This window comes from Microcebus murinus, chromosome 8 (genome assembly GCF_040939455.1).
Source record: "Microcebus murinus isolate Inina chromosome 8, M.murinus_Inina_mat1.0, whole genome shotgun sequence".
NCBI classification, from domain to species: domain Eukaryota; kingdom Metazoa; phylum Chordata; class Mammalia; order Primates; family Cheirogaleidae; genus Microcebus; species Microcebus murinus.
This window is the reverse complement of record NC_134111.1, coordinates 33,267,475-33,273,543: the sequence shown is the minus strand read 5'-3', so window position 1 is coordinate 33,273,543 and position 6,069 is coordinate 33,267,475.

The window sequence follows — 6,069 nt, the reverse complement described above, 5'->3', positions numbered from 1 at the left end:
CACTGTGTACCTGTTTTTTTTGTTGTTGTTGTTGATCAGTCACACACATGGAAATATAATTCAACTGAGTGGAGTATCTTATCAAATTCTTGACTTAGTATTACTAATGGGCAGAATGACACAATGTGCAATTATCAGATTATTCCTTTTATTGGTCCTTATGACTTCTAAATTACTGAATAAGTTATTAATCCATGAATCAGTTAATCATAAATTGTGATTAAAATTATCAAATGAATTCTCAGCATTAATCAAAAACTGTGAAACATGTCTACCTAGAGAAGTAACATTCTACAAATACCACTAAATAATTTAGCTATAGTCTTTTTAAGCATTAAATTATATCTCAAATAGTCAAAGTGAATTTGAGAGTAAAAGTAAGATATATTTTCCAAGCAACATTATTAATTTCTTAATTTGCAAATTCTTACTGTTTATTTTAGGACTTGGGATAGTTTTTTGTTTCTGTTCTTGTATCTTCTTCTACCACATAAATACATTGTTTGGCAATTATAGAATGCAGATATTTTTAAATGCTTTTAAGAATTTGGTATAAAAATTGATTTGTGCAATGTATTATTTGCACTAAGAAGTAACTTGACCCCAAATACCTTTTATGTTTGCTTAGGGTATTTTTTTTCCAATATCTGAAAGTCAAAGGTATTTCTGTCACAACTGTAAACAACTTTATCCTGAATGTGTTAAAACATATTCTTGAGTACTGTATCTGTATATCTTTCATGCCTTGAAGGTCTAAAAGCTAATCCAAACTGGCATGTTTTAGAATATTTAAGAAAAAAGAAACCTTACTTTTAATACCAACCTTTTAAATTTCATGAAGATGTTGGGGAGGAATAATGACAAAACTTTGAAAGTTCCCTTCTATAAAATATAAAATATTCAGTGTCAGTTCATGGGAAATCAGTATTTAAAATTGGATGTTTTGTGTTTTATATTGTTCAAAATACAAACATAACATTTAATATTTGTCAACATGCTCTTTACAAAAGTAAATCCTGTATTGCTAAGCTTTCTTATATATTCTCATACTTTTTTCAAATCACTATATAAGAAATTACTTGATATTTATTAAAAATCCCCTTAGAAACCCAAATATATTTTATGGTTTCATCAGAAACAAATATTTTGTGAAGTAGCCCAGAAAATCTACTCCTTTTGTTCTTTTTATTTTTAATTTGGATAATCATGTGCTTAGTCCCTTAGACTGCTGCCATATCAGTTTAACATGACATAAAGGTGTTGGCTAAAATTTATTCTTAATTGGATGTTTAAAGCATGCACTGCATTGTTACAGTTGGTTTAGTGTATTAGATTATTGACATGACATCATGAGAATGCATGAAATCTTATACCACATTATAAGACATGGTTTTGTTTTCTACCCTTCTAAGCTAAGCATTAAAAATAAGGTGATATCTGTGTACCTGTACATTAAACCTAAATTACAGCTGGGAAAAAGATTTAAATTTATCTGTGAGAATATCAAAATCATTTTTAACAGTATTACTTTCAAATAAGATGGAGAGTCTCATGAATAGTCATATTGGCAATTTGTATGTAGTTTAAGTGGAATGAAGCAAAGGGCAATGCTTTTGGATTTTTAATATGCTACTTTTGGATGTAAGCAAACATCTTATTAGGGTTAGTATGCTCAGCTTTGAAAGAACAAAAATACTTATGTACACATGTGGCTAAATTTAAATATCCTGTTTTTGATACTAATTTTGAAAGTCATAAAACTTCTTTTGATATCATATACTGTAAGCATTTAAACATGTTTAATTTTGTCATAATAACATTTATAAAGTACATCTTACACATTATATTGAGGATTCTTTTTTGAAATTTTCAATACTGTTTATCTTTCCAGCATATCTTGGCTCTCATAATGGGCAAAGAATACAATGGAAGCGGGTGGATTGGGGGTTAGTGGGGAGGCGGTAGGGAATCATTTTCTTATATGACATTTGCCTTAAGAATAAAAAAGTGCTTTAGCACTGCTGGCTGGCATTTTTAATGCAGGTAGTGAAAGTGATTTTAGAAGTGTGGCATGAAAAAGAGGGAAGGGAGTTTCTGTTTTCTGGCCTTTAAGAAGTGCCTAGTAGGTAGTTATAGTGAGTCACAGAGAAGTGCACAGAGCTTGAGGAAAGGCATGAAGTCCCTGAGATTTTCTTTTCCTTTTTGCGTGAGTGTATAGTATTAAGATGCCTAGAAATGGGACTCTATTGTCCCCTCTCATTATAGGCACTTTACATTTCTTGCTGTGACTGCAGCAACCACATACAGTACAGTCAACCTCAAAAGCTGTTTATATTAGTGTAAATAGAAAAAACTGTAGAAAATTTTCTGATTTTCTGTTGGGCAATGTATCAGTAGTATGTACTACTTTGTATATAGGGATAGCACCACATCATAGGTTGCCTGTAAACTTTGGAGTCGTCTTCTCTCAGTTGCCCAGTTGTATATCCCGGCATCAATCCCTTTTTCAAGACTGGATAGAGATGAGATTTCTTCACATGGGTTAACTACGACCCCTCCCACAATCCAAATATAATCTGGAACTTAACTACTTCAGGATAGATGTCCCTATACTTCAGCTATCCTTTATTCTCCTGTACCTTTAATCACTATCAGTGAAGATATGTTACTCCTGGAGGTATTCTAAACTTTGCCTATAACCATTGTTCCCCAAATCACTAGTTTCTAACTAGCTTCTCTAGTTTCTAAGTAGCTTCTCTTGCGATTTTCTCACTACTGGCTTGATTTACAGATCTGGACTTTGCTCATTAAAGAGCAGTGTCAGAGTTGTTGAGTTTGTCAAAAGAACAGCTTGCAGTATATATAGTATATAGATGCCAGTAGTAGAATTCTGTAAATTATACTATATTTAACATTTTAATGCTTCTTAGTTTAACTCCATATGGTAAGAAGTAGATTCATAAAGGTAAGAGAAATATCTAGATTCTGCTAGCTCCTTGAGCTACTAATTAGGCATGGAGAGGATTAAGTTATATGTGTATTATCTTCCCATTAGCAAGAATGGTTATGTTTCAGAGAATACCAGTTCAAACAGTCTGAATTGGAAAAAGATACCAAACCAAATTTATATGTAATATTTAACCTAAGGACATCCTTAAAACTATTGCCCATATTCCATTTTTTTTCCTCATGTTTACTTAAAGATCAAAGATAAACATTAGTTATCTAAAGTAATTAGTGATGAATAGCCTATTTTATAAAATAAACCTGTTGAAATGGGCTTTAAAAGACACAAAAATAACCGGCTGTCATGCATTGATTGTGTAGATGCAGATATAACATAGAAAATAACATCTTTAAAGCTCCAGTTATACAAAAATAAAACTTCTATGTCATGCTCCCTCAAAGAGTATATGATAGGTTATTTTAAGATCATGATAGTAGAGTAAAAAAAGCTGGAATTTAAAATTTTGGATGCTAAAAAGTGCTTCTATTTAACCTTAAAATCATGTAGAATTGTGAAGAAATGTAACAGGATACAGTTGGATTAGTTATGCAATACTTCTTATCAATTGTCTAGTCTTTGTATATTCTAAAAACTAAAGCTTAAATCTTTATAGCTTGCTAGAGATGCTGCTTTTTGGTAGAAAATTCCCATAGACTGTACTAAAAAGTGCCTAAAAATTGATTTGTGTTTTTAAGTCCATCTAATAAATTATATGTATTTTCTATGGTATTGCATGTGCTTGTCTTACTGATGACACAGCCTGAAGGGTTCCTAAATCACAATTTGTACTTTATTTGAATAAAAAGCCTTGAAATCGAAGATGCCCGCCTAACCCTCAACAAATCATAGTGTAATGAAGCACAAGCAAAACTACTTTTTCTCTTTCCTAATACAGATATGTCATGACCCTGGCATTAGTTGGTTGATACAGAAACTAGAAAACTGAACTCTGTTACTGTTTTTTAAAACAGTTTTAACAGAAAATTATATGTTTGAAATGCTCAGTAAAAGTTTGTCATTTGTATAAGAGTAGTCTCTTGAGTCTCATAGTTAGTGATTAATAATTTTGAGTGTTATTTAAATGTTGAGCCATTTCATTTGTGTATATGTATGTATGTGCCCAAATCACTCTTTGTTTAGATCCTACTTACAAATCAAAATATTTGATAGGAATCTTACTACATTTTATATTGTTTCAATTTGTTTTTAACTGACCATAGAGTGTGACTGTAAATTCTGGGGCAAAGCTTGATTGTGTTTTCAGTTATGTATAATTACATTGTGTTCGTATTATAAATTTTGCATGGAAAGTGAAACGTGTATGTGATTTTAAAGTATTGTAATGTATACTATTCCCTTCCCGTAAACTTCTTCCATTGATGATATATGAAATTCCTCTCATTATTTTTGCTTGAAACTAGTCTTTTAGATTGAAGTAGCCTTTTCCTATATTATGTCCCTCTGTGGTTCCATGAGATGAGGTGATACCTGCAAAGCACTTTTAAAGATATTTTTTAGGTTAATGTCCAACATACAGCATTGACGAGGCAGCTATGTCTAATGAGGGCTCTTTGGATTGCTAGAGATGAGAAAAACATACACTAATCATTTTAATTTGTGCTTAAAGTATATTTTACTAATATTGATTTTAAATATGAAAAATTCTTTTTGCAGATATTAATCTTTCTTGTTTATCATATTTTCCTAGAGAAGCCTAGATAAAAATGTGTTGCAACTAGTCTCTCTGTATAACATCCCTCCACCCCACCGACTGAGCTCTGTGCATATTGATAAACAGATAAGAAAACTTTTTGAAAATTTTTAGGTTTGTTGTATTAGAATTTCCCATGTGATAAAATGTTTTGCCTCAAGCTTTGCATGCAAGAAGAGGTAGAAGTTTTGTCTTATCGCTATCATTTTACAAATTTTTGTTTCTCTGTATGCTAGGAAATGTCACACACAAGGAATATCTGAAGAAGTGAGGATCTTAGTGCATTTGGGTGCTTTTGTATATGGTCAGTGCTGATGTGTTAGGTATCTAGGGAAGTCATGCTTCATGGCCTTCTTGACAAGATAGCTTCATGAATGACTGGAGGATATTTATGTTTGTGCTGAGGAGGGCAGTGAGTAGGCAGATTGGAGTGGGAAACTCTCCATTGGTAAGCAGGGCAATCAGTTGCTTTGTAGATATGCTACTTCATTATACCTGTAACAGTGTTCTGTGTCTGTAATCAACTGAAATGTCAAGCTCCAGAAATGCAAGGTGTTGGTCAGGTGACAAAGTATTAGGACCTTGTTGATTGTGAAATGGAAGAATAATGTCAAAGTAGTTTGGGGGTAAAAAGACAAATAAGATTTTACTGGTGAATTTCCATATTTACTTTGTACATTAACTTTTTTTAAAAAGTTGCATGTTAATTGGGTGTATTGTCCGCTTTATGCTTTGAGTAAAAAAGAAAAAAAGACCACTTGAGTTAAATTGTTACTCTATTATGTACTATTACATATACCTTTTCTTTTAGAAAGGGTTAATTATAATTACTATTCACACTTCTATGTTGTCAGTGTTTTTATTCTGGTTTATTCTTTAAACATGTGCAGATTTGATGGTGGTAGGGCTGGGATCCACATGGCAATTGAAAAGATATGACAGTTGCACTGTGCAAATGATAGAAAAATTGTCCTGATCTTCTGTAGGAACCTTTTCTGGCACCTAGTCAATCAATAGAAAACTTTCCATCTTTTACTTCTAAATGTTAGAATTGGAAATAGACCTGATAGTGACCAATTTGCATGATTGATTTATTTTAAAATATGAGAAACAGTCATTTAAATTGAGTATCATTAAAGTAAACATTCATGAGAATAGTTGATAGTAAACAGAAGAAAGGAGAGGAGAGAGAAGTCACCCCCAGGCACGTGCTTGTCCCCTCCACTAGAATGTAAGCTCCAGGAGGGCAGTTTTTCTCTCTCAGTTCTAAGCACAGTGCCTGGTAGGTAACAGGTGTTTGATTTATTTGTGTTGACTAATGATTTTCTCATTAGTTCTTATAGTAGAAATA